We start from the raw sequence: 18,763 nt of genomic DNA, 5'->3' as shown, positions 1-18,763 counted from the left end.
CCGCACTCACCAACTCCAGCACCCGAGCAGGATAAAGAGAAAGCATGCCCGCCCTCACACCAGCTCAGGTAAGAGGATCACAAGGAGACGTCCCCCTCTCTATGTCAAAGCAATAGAAAGTGAGATAAGGGCAACCCATGCGAAGCTTTAGCAAGATGAAGAAAAAATAGGAAAAGAAAAAGAAAGGAAAGAAGGAAGAAGAGAAGGAAAAGGAGAAAATGAAGAAAGGAGGAAGATGAGAGAGAGAGGGAGAAGCAGGGCAGAGAGAGTATTCAAAACATACTAGATTTGAAAAAATAATAATAAATTATTAAAAAAAACCATACTAGATTGGGGCTCCTGGATGGCTCAGTAGGTTTGAGTGACCAATTATTGATTTAGGCTCAAGTCATGACCTCTGGGTAGGGAGACTGAGCCCCATGTTGGACTACACACACACTGAGCACGGAGCCTGCTTTTCTCTCCCTCTCCCTCTGCCCCTCCCTGCCACTCACACGCACACACCCACTCTCTCTCTTAAAAAAATAAATAAATAGGGACACCTGGGTGGCTCAGCGTTTGAGCATCTGCCTTCAGCTCAGGACGTGATCCCGGAGTCCTGGGATGGAGTCCCACATCAGGCTCCCCACGGGGAGCCTGCTTCTCCCTCCACCTATGTCTCTGCCTCTCTCTGTGTATTTCTCATGAATAAATAAATAAAATCTTTTTAAAAATCAATCAATCAAGCACGCACAAAAGATAGAAGAAGATAAAAGATGAACCCAGTCTGGAAGAAAAGATAAACAGAAAAATTCTCCAAGTGTTTTCTGCCATGACAGAAACTTAATAAGAATGTATATTCAAGGGGCACCTGGGTAGCTCAGTTGGTTAAGCACAGGACTCTTGGTTTCAACTCAGGTCTTGATCTCAGGGTCATGAGATCAAGTCCTGCATCCAGTTTCATGCTCAGCACAGAGTCTGCTTGAGATTCTCTCTCCCCCTCCCTCTCATGTTTTCTCTCTTTCAAATAAATAAATAAATACAAACATACATACATACATCTTTAAAGAAAAAAAAAAAAAGAATGTGTACATTCAATAAGGGTTTGGGAGAAGAGAAGGGGAGGAGGCCCAGAACTGAAGCAACAGAGTTCCAAAATATTTCTGTTCACTATTTCAGATATAATAAATAGGTTAGACAAAGCTAAGAACAAAATAGACACAGATGAAAATCAAATTGCTGGCATGAAGCAAGCCTTGAGATTATCATAATACAGCAGAGGAAATACAGAGGTAAGAGCAATTAAAAAGCATAACACCTATTTTTTAAATTATCCAACATAGGGATAATTGAATAAAGAATGGTCATGGTTATCTCTAAGTGTCAACTTGGCTAGACTATGGTGCCCAGATGGTTGGTCAACACATCAGTCCCCATGTTGCTGTCAGGGGATTTTTCAGAGGAGATTAACATTTTTTCCCTTACCCTTAAGTTAAGACATTGTATGTAATTAACATTTTAATCAGTGGTCTTTGAATAAAGCACACTACCCTCTACAATGTGGGTGGGCCTCATCCCATCAGTTGAAGGCATTAATAGAAGAAGTCCAAAGTTCCCCAAGGAAGAAGAAATTCTCTTCCAGATGGGCTTCAGACTCGGGCTCTTCCCTGGTTCTCTAGCTCCCACTCCTTGTGCCTCCTGACCCACGTGGCTGCTTTCCCATGTGGCCTTGCAAGGCATGGAACACTCCCTCTCATTAGGAATTACAAGTAATAAATTCTTCTTTCAAGGCAGTTGTCTCTCTGTCACCTTACCAAACCTAATCAAAACAGGTTAGATAGAGGAAGATAGCATTGTCTTGGGTAATGTCTACCCCACTATTCCCACAAAGTAGGTACAATCAGCTCCATCTTGCAAGTGAAGAAAATGAAGCTCAGAGGGCTGAGTACCTGGCTGATGGTGGTTGACAGGGAATATTCATCTTGAGCTACGGGTGCTATAATGGACTTCTTTAATCGAGATATAACCAGTGTTAAAGATATTGGGATATGGTGGGCACTATTCATGAAAATGACAGGAAGCTTTATTTTAGGAGGAAATGTATTAGCTTTACTTAGTGGGAGTGAAAAATGGTAAATGAGTCTACCCAGAGAAGATATCGTGGAAAACTAACAAAATAACTCTGAGGAGCCTGCCAGGATTAATACATCAAACCTCCTGAGCTTTTTATTTACATCCTTACAGTCTTGAGAGGAGGCCAGCCAAGTTGGAATGTGGCCAGTGGAGCAGAGGGTTCAGCTGAGACCGAATTCGGCAGCCCTCTCTCCGGGGTACCCCAGTTATAAAACATGCCGCCCCCAGCATGTTAGTGATCTGAGGAGGAAAGCCACAGGCAAGAAGTAAACAGTAATTAGAGAAAGAGCAACATGTGGTCTTATTCCCTGCTACTCGGAGTCTGGTCTGTGGACCAGCAGCATGGGCATCACCCGGGAGCTTGTTAGAAATGCAGACTCTCAGATGCCATCCCAGACTCATCTACTCAGAAGGTTAACAATATCCTTGGCTGATTTCTATGCACGTCAGCCCTCGGAAAGCTCTGGTCTTCATAGTTCCATACTTGGGAATGGGGGAGCTGGGGAAAGGATCAGGGTGTGTGTGAAGGATGAAACCAGACAAAGGTGAATTCAGGCTGTACATAAAAGGGCTTGTGCTGAGCCTGCATGCGGGGTACTTGGGACCACAGACCTGCTCTAGTTCCCGCTGCTTTGATCAGGGTAGTGTCAATTTAACCTGAGTAATTCTTTGTTGCAAGGGGTGGGGGCTGTCTTGTGCACTGTAGGATGTTTAGCAGCATCCCTGGCCTCTACCCACTAAATGCCAGTAATGTTCTCCAATCCCTCCCAGACCCATGAGCTGTGATAACCCAAATTGTCTCCAGGCATCGCCAAATATTCCCAGGCAGACAGAGGGGAGGAAGTATGTACCCCTTCATTGAGAACTGGAGGGATAGAGAAAGCATTTTTACAAATTCATGTTGCCTCATCTATTCAACCTGGGACCATCAGTACATGAAGAAAAACCAAAAGAAAAGAAGGAAAACAGGGAAATGGTAGTGTTTGTTTTTGTGGTCAGGGTGATTTTGCTGCTGCAATTATATCCCATTCTCTGCTGCCACTAAAGAGAAGAAAGCCTTCACAGGGATGGAAGGAAGGTCAACAACAACGTAGAGGGAAGCCAGGATACAAAGCCAGTCTATCAGGCTTCTAAGCTCATGTTATTTCCATTGCACCATTGCTACCCCAAGCCAGGGGGACCAGGAAGTGCTCTAGACCATGAGCTACGAGACATAGGTTCTAATGCCAGCTCAGATCCTATTAGCTATAGGCCTTTAGATGAGTCACTTCCCCTCCATGTGCCTCAGTTTCCTCTTCTGGGTTAGCCAAAGGATTTAACCTCCATTTCAGTCATCCAATGAAGATCCTAGAAATGATAAAAGCTATACTCACCAACTTCACAAAGCTGAATTCCCATTTCAGAAACATAGATAGAAACAAGATTGAATCTGTTGATTGTCAGTTCCTAGCTAGGCTAAGAGGAGATGTATCCCCGTTAGGACCAAGAAACCTAGGTGGGAAGTCTCACCATTAAATAATTTGATCCAAAGGAGAAAATGGCCAATGAGAGCAAGTTTCAATCAAGGCAGGTATTGTCTTTATCTGCAACAGAGGCATGTGGAAGGATGGATGCCCAAGACTTCCAGATTGGACGACTGGACATTCTATGTCTCTAAGGCTGTTGAACCACCCGTCCCCAGAGGACACTCAGTAACCAAACCGCTCCCAGTCCTAGGGCTCTCTTCAAATAATTTGCTGGAACCTAAATAAAACTGAACCCATCTCAACACAGGGCTGCATCCAAAGTAATCTAAATCCAATTCCTCACGGCTTTGGAAAGAAACGCAGGTCCATATAGGAGAACTCTTAAGGAAGTAGCAAAATGGAAGTAGCTACACCATAGGACACATAGCAAGACTGCCTAAAAATAATTTCTTTTCTCCTTGCAAACCCTCTCTTCAACACACCTCCTAGGTCCCCTCTGCCACAGCCATCCCAACCTTAGCACTCCTCCTCAACAAGCTTGTCTTTTGTAGAGCCTTCTGGCTTTGTTCCCGGTTTCTATCATTCTCCTCTCTGCTACCCACTCTACATAGCCCTACAAAATCCCAGTAGCTGGTTATATCCTCAGTTTGGCTGCATAAATGAGAAAACGAAAAGTATTGCTGGCTTAAACACCCAAGGTCTTAGCTTCCCACATCAAAATTCTGGCAGCCAGCAGTCCAGAGCTTGTATAACAATCCCCTTCTACCTTCCACTCTGCCCTGTGCCACAGCTGGGAGTGCTCTCTGTTGCCAGGTCGAGGACAGCTGCTGTGGTCCCTAGGCCCAGAACGGAGAAACGTGTGTTCCTAGGCCCAGAACGGAGAAACAGGGATGAGAAGGGCACACACACACCCTATCGGGACACTTCCCAGTTTTGGTACTGCTTATGATTTAAAAGGATGTACGAGACCTGATCCTGTGGTAATAACAAGAAAAATGTGGACAAAAATTAAAATCATACTTTTCTATGAGTCTGGTGGAGTGAAAGATGCCAGGAAACCTTGAGGAACTGAATTCCAGAAAGAAACCACCAGTCCTAGGTAAGCAGAAGGCCAAATAGCTTCCCAACCTGAGAAGGAATGGGAAGCTGCTCTGGGTACATGTGGCATTCCATGAGGGGAGAGATTTCCCAAGAACGACGAGGAACCAGCCTAGCCTTAGCTGACTGCCTATCAGTCAGGGCCAAACAGAGAAACAGAACTACTACCTGTGGTACAAAAATCAGGGATTCATCTCGTGGGTTTGACCTTATGCAATATGGTGTTGCCCCAAATCACTAGAGGCAAGCTAGCCTGGCAGTCAGAAAGGAAAACTGAATGTGGATGAAGGCCAGGACAAATTGCAATCATAGGATGTACTGGGACTTATGGGGACAAACTAAAATCCACATCTGTTGCTCACAGTTTCCAAACTTAAAGCTGTGAATCATCTGTAGGAAAAGCTAACAACCTTTGCCTCAGAGGTACACATGCGGTTGACCCACATCTGATGGGAGCGAGATGAGCCAGGGATCAGGTGTCCCATGCCAAGCAGGCAAACCTTCCTGGTGTCCCTGCTGACCTCCAGAATGCAAAATAGTACAGCAGCAGTTTCTCTTCTATTTTTCAAGCCTTGTGCAAAATGTTTCTTGTGGCCTAAACTAACCCAGAAGCACAGGGAGGGAAATTCTAGGAAATGTGTTCCCTGTTCAGTGAAACTGACAAAATATAGAGTTACCATAGACTGTGTGGGCTGGCAGGATGGGGTACCATCTGGAAGAGCTCCAAGTGCAAAAATAAATTACTCAGTTCAACAATGTTGCCCCCCCCACCAAAAATTTTGCCAAGGAAGGAGTCATGAAGAAAGGGCAGGTGAGCAGGGACAAACCACCTAGTCCTGCTCAGCTCATCATGATCTTGGGGACTGGATTTGGGGGCCCCGAGGACTTGAATGCAATGTGGGGGGAACCAAAAATATCCAAACTGTAATCTAACCACCTCCCAAGACAACTACTGCAGGGTGGGACGCAAGGTAGACTATCACCAGCAAGCTCAATCTCATTAAGGCTGCAGCCCAACCAGACTCAAAGAAGATTCTGACCAATTAGCCCTGCACTCTATCTGTAAGACAGAGAGTAGGTTTGCATGTTCCAGGAAACAAACAACCAAAAATTATATTTTCCCCTCCACAAAAGATTATGAAACGAAGGGAGCAGGAACATCTAACCAAAAGTCAGCAAAATCACAGTCAGTAGAGAGATTCACAGACAAATTAGTTGGAATTAACTGATAAGAAATGTAAATCAAGTTTTATAAATATTTTAGATAAGTTATAGGAAAAGATGAATATAATGGCTAAACATAAGGGTTATTTCAAGAAAAAAGAGGGGCACCTGGGTGGCTCAGTAGGTTAAGCACCTACCTTTGGCTCAGGTCAGGATCCCAGGGTCTGAAGATCAAGGCCCATATTTGGCTCCTGGCTTAGCAGAGTCTGCTTTTCCCTCTCCCTCTGCTCCTCCCCAACTCATGCTCTCTCACTCACTCTCTCTCTCAAATAAATAAAATCTTTAAAAAAAGAAAAATTGGAAAAAATAGAAACTCTAGAACTGCAAAATAACTATATACTGTAGGATTTATAATGTATGTTAGAATAAAATACGACACCATAGCACCAAAGATGGAGGAGAGTTCTTACAATATTCATGAATTCAAGGTAGATTATGATAAATTAAGGATACATGTTTAGGGGCAGCCCCGGTGGCTCAGCGGTTTAGCGCCACCTTCAGTCCAGGACATGATCCTGGAGACCCGGGATCGAGTCCCACGTCGGGCTCCCTGCGAGGAGCTTGCTTCTCCCTCTGCCTGTGTCTCTGCCTCTCTCTCTCTCTCTCTCTGTGTGTCTCCCATGAATAAATAAATAAAATCTTTCTTTAATTTTTATTTATTTATGATAGTCACACAGAGAGAGAGAGGCAGAGACACAGGCAGAGGGAGAAGCAGGCTCCATGCACCTGGAGCCCAATGTGGGATTCGATCCCGGGTCTCCAGGATCGCGCCCTGGGCCAAAGGCAGGCGCTAAACCACTGCGCCACCCAGGGATCCCTAAATAAAATCTTGAAAAAAAAAAAAAAAAAAGGATACATGTTTAATCTCTAGAGAAACCATTGCAAAGGTAAAAAAAAAAAAAAAAAAAAAAAAAAAAAGATATAGCTAAAAATCCAGGAGAATATTTAAAATAAAATATGAAATAAGTACTGGCTTAATCCCAAAAAAGGTAGGAAAGAAGAAACAAGAACAGATAGAACAAAATGAAAACAACAGGAAGGTAAATTGAAATACAATTATAAAAATAATTATATCACATGTAAATGGATTAAACATTGTTATTAAAAAGAGAAATTAGGCAGCCCTGGTGGCTCAGCGGTTTAGCGCTGCCTTCAGCCCAGGGCCTGATCCTGGAGACCTGGGATCAAGTCCCACGTCGGGCTCCTTGCATGGAGCCTGCTTCTCTCTCTCTCTCTCTCTCTCTCTCTATCTATCTATCTATCTATCTCTCATGAATAAATAAATAAAATCCTAAAAAAAAAAAGAGAGAGAACTCATAAGAACACCTGGTTAGCTCTGTCAGTAGAGCATGCAACTCTTGATGTCGGGGCTGTAAGTTTGAGTCCCACATTGAGTAGGAAAGATTACTTAAAAACAAAACAAAATCTTTTTTAAAAATATTTTATTTATTTATGAATGAGAGATACAGAGAGAGAGAGGCAGAGAGAGAAGCAGGCTCCATGCAGGGAGCCTGACGTGGGACTCGATCCCATGTCTCCAGGATCACACCCTGGGCTGAAGGCAGGCGCCAAACCGCTGAGCCACCCAGGCATCCCCAAAACAAAATCTTTTTTAAGAAGGGAGAAAAAAGGCAGAGAGAGGAGAGAAATTGTCAGACTAGATACAAAAGGTAGGCCAAACTATATTCTGTCTACAAAAGACATACTTTTAACCACAAAGATTAAAGTAAAAGGATGAAAAAAATATCCCATGTGAAAACTAATCATACAGAAGCTAGAGAGGCTATACTACTATTAGACAAAGTAAACTTTATGATAAAAAATATTACTAGAGATAAAAGGGAGAATTTATAATGATAAAAGTATCAATTAATTAAAAAGACATAACAATCTTCAATGCATATGTAACTAAAAACATAACTTCAAAATGCATGTGGCAAGAAATTGACAAAAAGGGAGAAATATCAAACTCCAATAAAAAATATACAAAAACAAACAAAAAAGGGAGAAATAGATCCATAACCAAAAAGTATATTTTAACATTACCATCTCAGAAATTCATAAAAGAAACAGACAAAATATTAGGAATATAGCAAATCTGAATAACACTATCAGCCAACTTTACCTAATTGGTGTTTACCAAATATAATAAGCCATGATACAAGTCTTAAAAAATTTTTTTAAGATTTTATTTATTTATTTGACAGAGAGAGAGAAAGCACAAGCAGGGGGAGCAACAGAGGGAGAAGAAGCAGGCTCACCACCATGAGGGACCCCAACATGGGATTTGATCCCAGGATACTGGAATCATGACCTAATCCAAAGGCAGAGGCTTAACAACTGAACCACCCAGGGATTTAAGGGAGAGGGAGAGAGAGAGGCAAAGAAGCAGACTCCTCGCTGAGTGTGACGGCTGATGCAGGGCTTGATCCCAGGATCCCGAGATCATGACCTGAGCCAAAACCAAGAGTCAGAGGCCCAACGAACTGAGCCACCTAGGCTCCCCTTAAAAATTTATATATGGTCAAAATAATTCAGAGTATGATTCTCTGACCAAATTTAATTAAATTAGAAATGAATAATAAAAGTATAGAAAATCCCTGAATATCTGGAAATTGAGCAACACTCTTTTAAGCAATCCATGAGTCAATGAAGAAATCACAAGAGAAATTAGACAATATTTCCAATAGAATGATAATGAAAACAAATTTATCAAAATTTGTGGGATGCAGCTGAAGGAGCACTTACAGGGAAATTTATATCCTTAAATGCTTATATTAGAAAAAAGATTTAAAATCAATAACCTAAGCCTCCATTTTAAGAAGCTAGAAAAATAAGAATAAAAACACAAAATAAGCAGAAGAAAATAAATAAAAATCCACGAAATAGAAAACATACAAAAAATAGAAATAATAAATCCAGAAGTTAATTCTTTGAATAGATTAATAAAACTGATAAACCCTCACAAAGTTAATCAAGAAAAAACAATTATCAGTCTTAGGAATAAAAATGGGGCATCACTATAGATCATATATATACCAAAAGGATAATAAGGGAATACGAATAACCTATGCCAATAAAGTTGACTTCCTAGATTAAAAAGACAAATGCCTTATAAGATGTAACTTCCCAAAATTGACATAAGAAAAAATAGAAAATCTGAAGAGCCCTATCTGTCCAAAAGAAACAATGAAGTTATAATTAAAAGCCTCCCACAAAGAAAACTCCAGGCCCAGATGTCTTCCCTGGTGAATCCTATTTAAGGAAGAAATATTAATCTTATCAAAACTCTTGCATAAAGTAGAAGAGGAAAGAACATTTGCTAAATTATTTCTATGAAGCCTGTTTAACCTTATTACTAAAACAAAGATATCACAAGACAATTACAGACTAATGTCTCTCATGAACATAGACATAAGAATCCTCAAAAAATTCCAGTAGTATATGAAAAGGATAACACATCATGACTAAAATTAATTTAAGAGATTCAAGATTAACTCAACATGCAAAAATAATCAACCAATACATTTCATCACATTAACTGAATAAAAAAAGTTAAATAATCATCACAGTAGTTGCAGATAAAGCATGTGGCAAATCTGACACTCATTCATATTTAAAATAACAAAAACAAAAAATACTGCTTAGCAAAATAGAAACAGAAGAAAACTTCCTCAATCTTATAAAGAGGGACGCCTGGTTGTCTCAGCGGTTGAGCACCTGCCCCTGGCCCAGGGCGTGATCCGTGGTCTCAGGATGGAGTCCCACATCAGGCTCCCTCTCTGGAGCCTGCTTCTCCCTCTGCCTACGTGTCTGCCTTTCTCTCTGTGTGTCTCTTTCATGAATAAATAAATAAAACCTTTTTTAAAAAAAAAAACAAAAAAAAATAATCTTATAAAGGATGGTTATGAAAATCTTACAGCTTACATCAGACTTAATGATGACATACTGATGTTCTCTTTTTGAGATCAGGAGCAAGGTAAAGATATCTGTTCTTGTCATTTCTATTCAATATTGTACTGTAGGTCCCAGACAGTGAAATAATGTAAAAATAATAATAAAGTTTGAAAAGAAAGAAGTAAATTTACCTTTATTTGTGGAGGATGTGATTGTTTACATAAATATATCTAAGAAATAAATCTCTTTTAAAAATTACTAAAATCAAAAAAAAAAAAAAATTACTAAAATCAATAAGTGGATTTAGCAACATCATAGGATACAAGGACAATATAAAAAATCAGTTGAATTTCTATATAATAGAAGCAAATAATTGCAAAATAAAAATTTTAAAAGAATAATATCTACCTATAGTAGCATTTTAAAAATACTTACAGGCACACTTAACAGAAGACATGCAAAACTTCTACATTGAAAATTACACATACTGCTGAGAGAAATTACTACCTAAAAAATGCAATGATATACCATGTTTATCTCAGTATTGTTATGTCAATTCTTTCCAGATTCAAAACAACCCCAATAAATACTTCATTTCTATAGAAATCGAAAAACAGATTCCAACACTTCTACAGAAATAAGTGCAAAGGACCAAGACTAGCCAAAGCAATTTTGGAAAAGAAATTTTGAAAACTCATACTACTTGATTCCAAAACTTACCATAAAGCCACAATAATCAAAACAGTGTGGTACTTACATAAGGACAAAATTATTAATGGAACAGAGTCCAGATCTAGATCCAAATACATACTGATAACTTATTTTTGACAAGACCGTAAGGCAGTTCAATGCACAGAGGGGATCTTTTCAAGAAATCATGATGGAATATACTAGACATCCATGTGGGAAAAAAATGAATCTCAACCTCTACCTCATTCCATATATACAATTCAATTTGGAATGGGTCACAGACCATAGTGTAAAAGCTAACATTACATTATTTTTTAAGATATTAATTATCTATTTGAGAGAGAGAGAGAGCATGAGCAGGGATAGAGTGAGAGGGAGAAGCAGACTCCCCAGTGAGCGGGGAACCTGACGCAGGGCTCAATCCCAGAACCCCAGGATTATGATCTGAGCCAAAGGCAGACACTTAACCAACTGAGCCACCCAGGTGGCCCCAAAGCTAACATTATTTATTAAGCTTCTAGGAGAAATCATTTGAGAATAACCTTACAAATGTAAGGCAGACAAAAATGTCTCAAAGAGCACAAAAAAAGCATAAACCATAATAAAAGAAATTGATAACTTCCATTTCATCAAAAACTCCTGCCTTTTAAAAAAACAGTGTTCATCACTGAGGAAAAGATGTGCAAAATATGTACATAATAAAGGACCAATGTTTAGAATCATAAATTACCCTTTCAACTCAATAAGAAGACAACCAAATAAAAAAGGAAGGGGCAAAAAAAAAAAAAAAAAAGGAAGGGGCAAAGATTTGAAAAGATATTTCACAAAATAAGTTATTGAATGGCAAATAAACACATGAGAATGTGAACAACATTATCAGTCACAGGAAAATGTGACTTAAAGCTACAATTAGATAACACTCTACACCCACTAAAGTGGCTAAAATTAAAACAGATGACAATACCACATGATGGTGAGACTATGGGCAACTAGAACTCTCAGACATTGATGCTAGGAATGTAAAATGGTACAATGACTTTGGGAAAAGTATGGTAGGTTCTTACACAGTTAAGCGTACAACCTAGTAATTCAATTCCTAGGTGTTTGTTTATACAAAAGAAATGAAAACATATATCCACATAAAATCTTATATACAAGCGTTCATAGAAGCTTTATCATAATAGCCCCAAACTGAGAACCAACCCACCAGCTGATCTATCATATCAGCTAGTGAACATATGAACAAATCGTGACATGTCCATATAGTAAAATGTTACCCAGCTATAAAAAGAAAAACATTGATACATGCAATTACATGGGTATAACTCAAAAATAGTATGCCGCAAAAAATGTGGAGCACAAAAGAGTACATATCATATGATTCCATTCATTTGAAATTGGCTGCAATGAGGCATTTGGAGAACTTTGTGAAATGATGTAAATACTCTGTATCTTGCTTGTGCTGGTGGTTTAAAGGTACATGCATTTGTGAGAATTCATTGAGCTCTACACTAGAACTGGATGCATCTTATTGCATGCAATAAATTAGGTTTTTTAATGGGGCTTCTGGATGGCTCAGGTGGTTAGGCAGCCACTTGAGCTTGGTTTCAGCTTGGGTCATGATCTCAGGGCGGTGAGATCGAGCCCCACATCAGGCTCTGGGTTCAGCACAGCATCTGCTTGAGACTCTCTCCCTTCTTCCCCTCAGGTTATTCACTCACTCACTTTAAAACCCTTAAATAGGGCAGCGCCAGTAGCTCAGCGGTTTAGCACCACCTTCAGCCCAGGGCGTGATCCTGGAGACCCAGGATCAAGTCCCACGTGGGGCTCCCTGCACGGAGTCTGCTTCTCCCTCTGACTGTGTCTCTGCCTCTGTGTGTGTGTGTGTGTGTCTCTCATGAATAAATAAATAAAATCTTTAAAAAAAAAAAAAAAAAAACTTAAATAGACACATCATTAAAAAAACAAACAGGGATCCCTGGGTGGCGCAGCAGTTTGGCGCCTGCCTTTGGCCCAGGGCGAGATCCTGGAGACTCGGGATCGAATCCCACATCGGGCTCCCAGTGCATGGAGCCTGCTTCTCCCTCTGCCGGTGTCTCTGCCTCTCTCTCTCTCTCTGTGTGACTATCATAAATAAATAAAAATTAAAAAAATAAAAATAAAATAAAATAAAAATAAAAAAAAACAAACAAAAAACACACACGAGTTGGCAATAAGCACATAAAAAGATATTCAATATCATTTGTCAACAGGATTGACTTTCGTTAGTCTGCAAATGAAAACTATAAGATACCAATTTTTGCCCATTAGAATGGCTAAAATTAAAAAGACTGAGCCTACCAAATGCTGGCGAGAACATAAAACAAGTAGAAGTCTCATACATTGCTGGTGGAAGTTCTAAAATAGGACAACCAGTTTGGAAAACTCTCTTGCAATTTCTTATAAAGTTAAACATATTCCTACCTACTGACCCAGCAATCCTATTCCTAAGACAAATGAAAACATATGCCCACAAAAAGGCTTGGGGCAGCCCCGGTGGCTCAGCGGTTTAGCGCCGCCTTCAGCCCGGGATGTGATCCTGGAGACCGAGGATCGAGTCCCACATCGGGCTCCCTGCATGGAGCCTGCTTCTCTCTCCCTCTGCCTGTGTCTCTGCCCCCCTCTCTCTCTCTCTGTCATGAATAAATAAAATCTTAAAAAAAAAAAAAAAAGGTTTGTGTAAGAATGTTCACAGCAGCTTTAATCTTATAATCCATACCCAGAAACCTCCCAAATGTCTATCAAAAGGAGATGGACAAGTAAAATGTGATACATCCACTGCAATAGAACACTACTCAGAAATAAAAGGAATGAACAACTGATACACGTAATAACAAGGATGGAACTCATAGAGGCAGTGCTAGAGAGAAATAAGCCAGATACAAGAGGGGGTACACACTGTGTAATTCCATTCATACGAAGTTCAAGAACAGACAAAACTAACCAACCTGTTAGGGATCAGGACAGTGGTTAGCAGAGGGTGGAGGATTGTCTGGACTGGGGCATGAAGAGAGGATTAGTTGGAAAGGGGATGTAGGGAACTTTCATGGGTATTAGAAATGTCCTTTATCTTGACTGGAGTGTATACATTGGTCAAATTTCATTGAACAGTACACTTAAGATCTGTATGTAAATTATACTGCATTTTTACAAAAGATTTGTTTTTATTTATTTGAGAGAGTGTGTGTGTATGTGTGGGGTGGGGGGTGAGGAGCAGAGAGAGAGGGAGAGGGAAATACAAGCAGCATGGAGCCCAACTCGGGGCTCCATCTTACAACCCTGAGATCAGACACCAAGAGTCAGATGCTCAACTGATTGCACCACTCAGGTGCCCCTACTGCACTTTTTTTTTTTTTTTGTAATAATGAAAGAAAAAGGGGAAAAAAAGTTGAACACACAACTGCTGCTTGGATCCCAAAGACTAGAATTTAGTCATACGGCCATGCTTAGTTGTAAGAAAGACTAGGAACTCCAGGCATTACTCCCAGTAGCTCTATGCTCAGTTAAAATTTAGGGCATTTCGACTGTAGAAACAGAAACTTGATTCAGAGGGATAACTAATGGTCTCTGCTATTGGTCAATCAAGCAAATAAATGATTCTTCTTGGGGGGGAGGGGCGGGTGGCGCCTCAAGGAAGATTTCAGACACTTTTAATTTAATAATTCTTCTAATTTTTGCTGTCATGCTAGTTTCTGTAATTTTTCATTGTTTCCTTTTCCTACTCTAATCAGGCAAGGCCACTCAGCAATGACCATAACCTTGAGAATCTGCCAAGGGCACACTGGTGACAAATGGAGAGGGCGACAAAGCAAGGAGGGTAGCAGGGCTGGAAAGGAAAATGAAACAGCCTTGAAAGTGTGAATGAAAACCTGCACCGCAGACTCGGCATGTGTGACATTTGCCACCTTCCAGTTAAAAGAAACCAGCTCCTTTGTGTTTAAAGCTTGACTTGGCTTCCTTTGAGGGCCACACAGGACTTGCTGGTTTTAGCCTATAATGAGAGATACAACAACAACAGCAGTCCCAGCCCTGGAAGTCTTGGGTCCATGCCGGGGACTGAAGCAGTAGGGATGTCTGCCAGAGACACAGGAGATCTTCCTTGCAATAGTCCAATGTTGACATTGCTACTGGGCTAGAATTTTCCTCCAGAGACTCTCATTCCATAGGCAGAACCCGGAGAAAACCCTGACCTTATTTCCCATTGGAACCACGCACAACTGATTTCCTTGCTGCATGTAAACCTGTACCAGTGCTTTCTCAGTGAGACAACATTTATTGAGCTCCTGCTATGCCTGGCTCTGGGCTCCAAGCTGGGAAAACAGAGAAAGCTCAGAACAGTAGCCTAGGCTGGGAGTCAGTCTCTTGATCTCAGCCCATGCTCTCAACTGAGCCCCTTTGACACTGATGTCAGCCAGAACCATGCCTAAGATCCCCAGTACCAAGCACTCTGGGGATGAGCCCCATTCTATTTCCCCAGCCATCTCCTTAACCCATTCCCCCCCATACACACACACACACACACACACTGGCCCACGCTCCTGCTTAAGTGAGACACAACCTCTTTTCCAATACAGATGGATGAGAGATGAGCAGGGTCTGCTTGCTGAAATTGGTCCATGGGCTGCCTCCAAGATCTGGCTGCAAGGAGAATGGACTGGAAATTGCACAGTCATTATCTTTGCAGACAACCCTCTCCTCCCCATCTTTTCAACATAATGAATTGCATGGAGAGCTCAGCTGTCATGAAAGCTTTTGAATTCCAGCCCTACCGTCTTCCAGGACATCCTTAGAGGTTATCTCAGCAAGGCAGGTGGAAGAGGAAAGAGAAAAGCTTAACCCTATAAGAATAATTATGATGTATTATTAGCAACCGATGGCAATCTAATGCAGGATTTTCAATATAGACACTGCTGGCTGTAATTTTTCTCTGTCATCCGCACACACACACACAGGCTACATTTAATGACTCCAAAGTTCAGAGCAGTTTCTCAAACTAAATTTAGTTCCTTAGAAGCAGTGTCTTAATACAGGACTTTTTTAAATAAAATAGAGACAGAGACACAGTCTGAGTGTTGGAGGCACTTCTTAGGGCAGATGGAAATGTTAGTAGTATGTTTATATACTAAGACCACTGGCTGGCGTTAGGGTTGAGTTTATGTGGACATGCTAACTGCATTACGCACAGAAATCAGAGTGGCATTCAAAATGGCAGAGCCACATCTGCCATTGGATCTAATCACACCATGAATAACTTGCAGGCAGAAAATCTAATTGGTTTCTCCAACCTCAGCCCCTGGCACAATGCTGGACACAGCAGAGGCTTAATAAGTGACTGCTGGTTGGATGGATGGACAGATGGACAAATGGTTGGGTGGGGATGAGTATGGCAACTTTGGCAGTTTATTTGAACATGTTAAGATAGCAGTCTTGTTACTGAGAGGCTGAAAGCCTGGGGACAGAAGTTCAAAACACAGTGATATGATTGCCTGGAATCTGTTCGACTTGGTTAAAAATTAGCAATAATCTGTGTCTTTGAATTAGTCTTTTGTGCCTCTCTACCTTAGTCAGATTTGGAACCCCAAAATTAAAAAGTTCTATAGGTTGAGCTCCCCCCTAAAACAGACCTTGGAATAAGGGTGGATTGAGATGCATGTGGTTTATTCAGTAGGTGATCTCATAAAGTGCAAGGGAGGAAGTAGGGGGAGGGTGAGACAGGAGAGGAAGAAAAAAAAATCAATAAAAGGTGTAAAAATGAGTGGTTACCACTATAGGCAAGTGGGGCTCACTCTCACTGAGGGCCGTGTTCCAGAATTTTCCCACTGGGACTGAAAGCTGGGCTCTTACCTGCCAAATCCCATTCCCCATTGGCTGATATTTGCCCCAGAGCATTAACACCTTCACCCTCCAGATTGGCCCTGCATCTAGCAGTGTGAATTTGAGGTAGATGAAAAGCCCTGAATCAGAAAACAAGTTTGGCTCAGTCACTTCAGAAGGGAAGCTGGGAACTCTGGGCCACAGCTTGCAGAAGCATAGGTGGCAGGCGGTAGAGCTGGAACAGCATCCTGTATGGCATTTTAACAGGAATCAGATATTCACTGGAAGGGCCAGAGGAGCCTTTCTAGGCTGGTCTCCAGGACTGACTCCCAGACAAAAAGTACTGACCCTCCAGGGGACCTTTGCCCTGTGAGGTCAGCACTGCTGTTGGTGGTTGCCACCATGACAATCTCTCCACAGCCAGGAGCCTCCAGCATGGGCTTCACAACATGGCTGCAGAAATCCTCACACTTTCCATGACCCAAATCATTAGACAGCAGCCTAAGGGGGCAGGAAGAAGGCCTCTGCCGTATTTCCCCTGTCCAAGTCTTGTATGCCTGTGTCTCAGTGACAGGACTCGATTCACATCCAGAGTGCTAGCTGTCAGATAGTCTGGGAAATGTGGCATTCAGCTTTCTAAATCCCAAACAGAAAGGAGGGTGGAAAGAGGTTTGGGGAAGCCAATGTGCCTTGTCTATCATACTCCTGAATAACTCACCAGTAGCGTGTACTTTCACCACCATCCAGAGCTTCTCAGAGGGGAAGCACACCTGAGGCCCCTACTCTGACTACCCTTGGAAGCTGGTACCAATGTTTGATGCAGCCACAGGAGCCTTCTCTCATTTTCTCAAAAGTGCCAAGTTCTCCCCAGCCCCAGGGCTTTTGCACATACTATCCACTGTGCTAGAATGGCCTCCCTACCTCATCATCGACCACCCCCTTAAGTTAATGTTATCCTTTGAATTGCAGCTCAAACAACACCTATTCCAGGAAGCCTTCCCTAACTCCCCAGACAAGATCAACTTCCCCAGTTAGAGGTTCACTTAGCACTAAGCATTTGCTGATTATAAGCAGATACTGGGCCGCCTGCTCCACCATACCCCGTGACAGGACTCGTGAATCTCATCATCACCTTGGCCTGGAGGTCTGGACTGAATCAGGTTCAAGCTGACCCTCAGTTGGCCTCACCCCCACAGCTGTGGTCACTATTCTTGTTCTTTAAGATGCACTGAGGCTGACGATGATCTTCATGGTCCTTCTTTCATCTCCACATTTAAATACCTCAACATCACAATTTTTGTTTCCATAAAGCAAGGTAGACCAAAATGGCTCTGATGGTAGTCATGTACCTGAAGTAAGTTACTTCACTTCTCCGAGACTCAATTTTCTCATCTTTAAACGGGGGTAATGAATACATTTTAGAGAGCTATTTTAAGAACTAAGGAAAATAATGCAAGAAGGATAGCAAGCCATTGCCTAGCACACAAGGACACATTACGACCATCATCATCAACCTTCTGGGGACACCGTGTGTTTGTTAGATAGTGTGTAATGCCAGGGTTTTGGGGGTTTGGGGGGTTTTTTGTGGTTGTTTTTGTTTTTATTAAAGATGTTATTTCTAACTCTTCTTCTTGCAGATGGGGATGACTTGGGGATGACTGAAGTTCTGGACAGGAGAGAGAAAGCTAGGAACCCTTACAAACTGTTTTCTTCACATGTGGATCTAACAGGCTTCATAAAGCCCACTGGGACAGCGGAGTGCATTGACTCACCCTTTTGGAAACCAACGTAGAAATATTTCCCAATAAAAAGAACTAGGGGTGGTAGAAGGGGAGGAGGGCGGGGGGTGGGAGTGAATGGGTGACGGGCACTGGGGGTTATTCTGTATGTTAGTAAATTGAACACCAATAAAAAATAAATTAAAAAAAATAAAAAAGATAAAAGTAAAAAAAAAAAAAAGAAAGCAATATTTCCCAAAAGCCAGGAAAACATCTCCACCCTCTGGCCCAAGAATTCCACTTGTGGACTATATGCTAAGGAAGTACTTAAATGAAAACAAAAAATTTTCTTTGTGAGGATGTCCAGTACCATAACCCAAGACTGGAAACCCTCTCAATTACTGACAATGAGGGAGCAGTTTGGTAAATCAGCGTACTGTGATTTCGTAGCCATTAAAAGAATCACTGTAAAGCCTCTGTAGGAACATGGGAAAACATTCTGATAGAACCTGAAGAGAAAAGGCCTTGTTTGACAAGAGGGGAGCCTGACACACAAAAATCGAGTTGCCTTGGGAAGAGGGAAGGTCAGAGAATTTTATGTTTTTGGTGTTTGTTGGGTTTATTTCTTTGTTTTTAAGATTTTATTTATTTGAGAAAGAGAGAGCACAAGCAGGGGCGAAGGGTAGATGGGGAGGGAGAAGCAGA

At 41.4% G+C, this 18,763-nt stretch overlaps 1 long non-coding RNA gene across 1 annotated transcript in view; it reads left to right on the top strand.

Moving 5' to 3' along the window:
* The window catches only part of LOC140620538 (uncharacterized), a 30,626-nt gene extending 12,473 nt beyond the window's left edge, over nucleotides 1-18,153 (top strand). The window contains exon 3 of the long non-coding RNA XR_012020299.1: nucleotides 17,978-18,153. This is a non-coding gene — a long non-coding RNA (uncharacterized lncRNA). The remainder of the gene's footprint in view (nucleotides 1-17,977) is intronic.
* The last annotated feature ends 610 nt before the right edge of the window (nucleotides 18,154-18,763 follow it).

The sequence above is a fragment of the Canis lupus genome, chromosome 29, assembly GCF_048164855.1.
Source record: "Canis lupus baileyi chromosome 29, mCanLup2.hap1, whole genome shotgun sequence".
NCBI lineage: Eukaryota > Metazoa > Chordata > Mammalia > Carnivora > Canidae > Canis > Canis lupus.
Note: the sequence above shows the minus strand (reverse complement) of the source record. Positions and strands in the feature narration are given on the sequence as shown.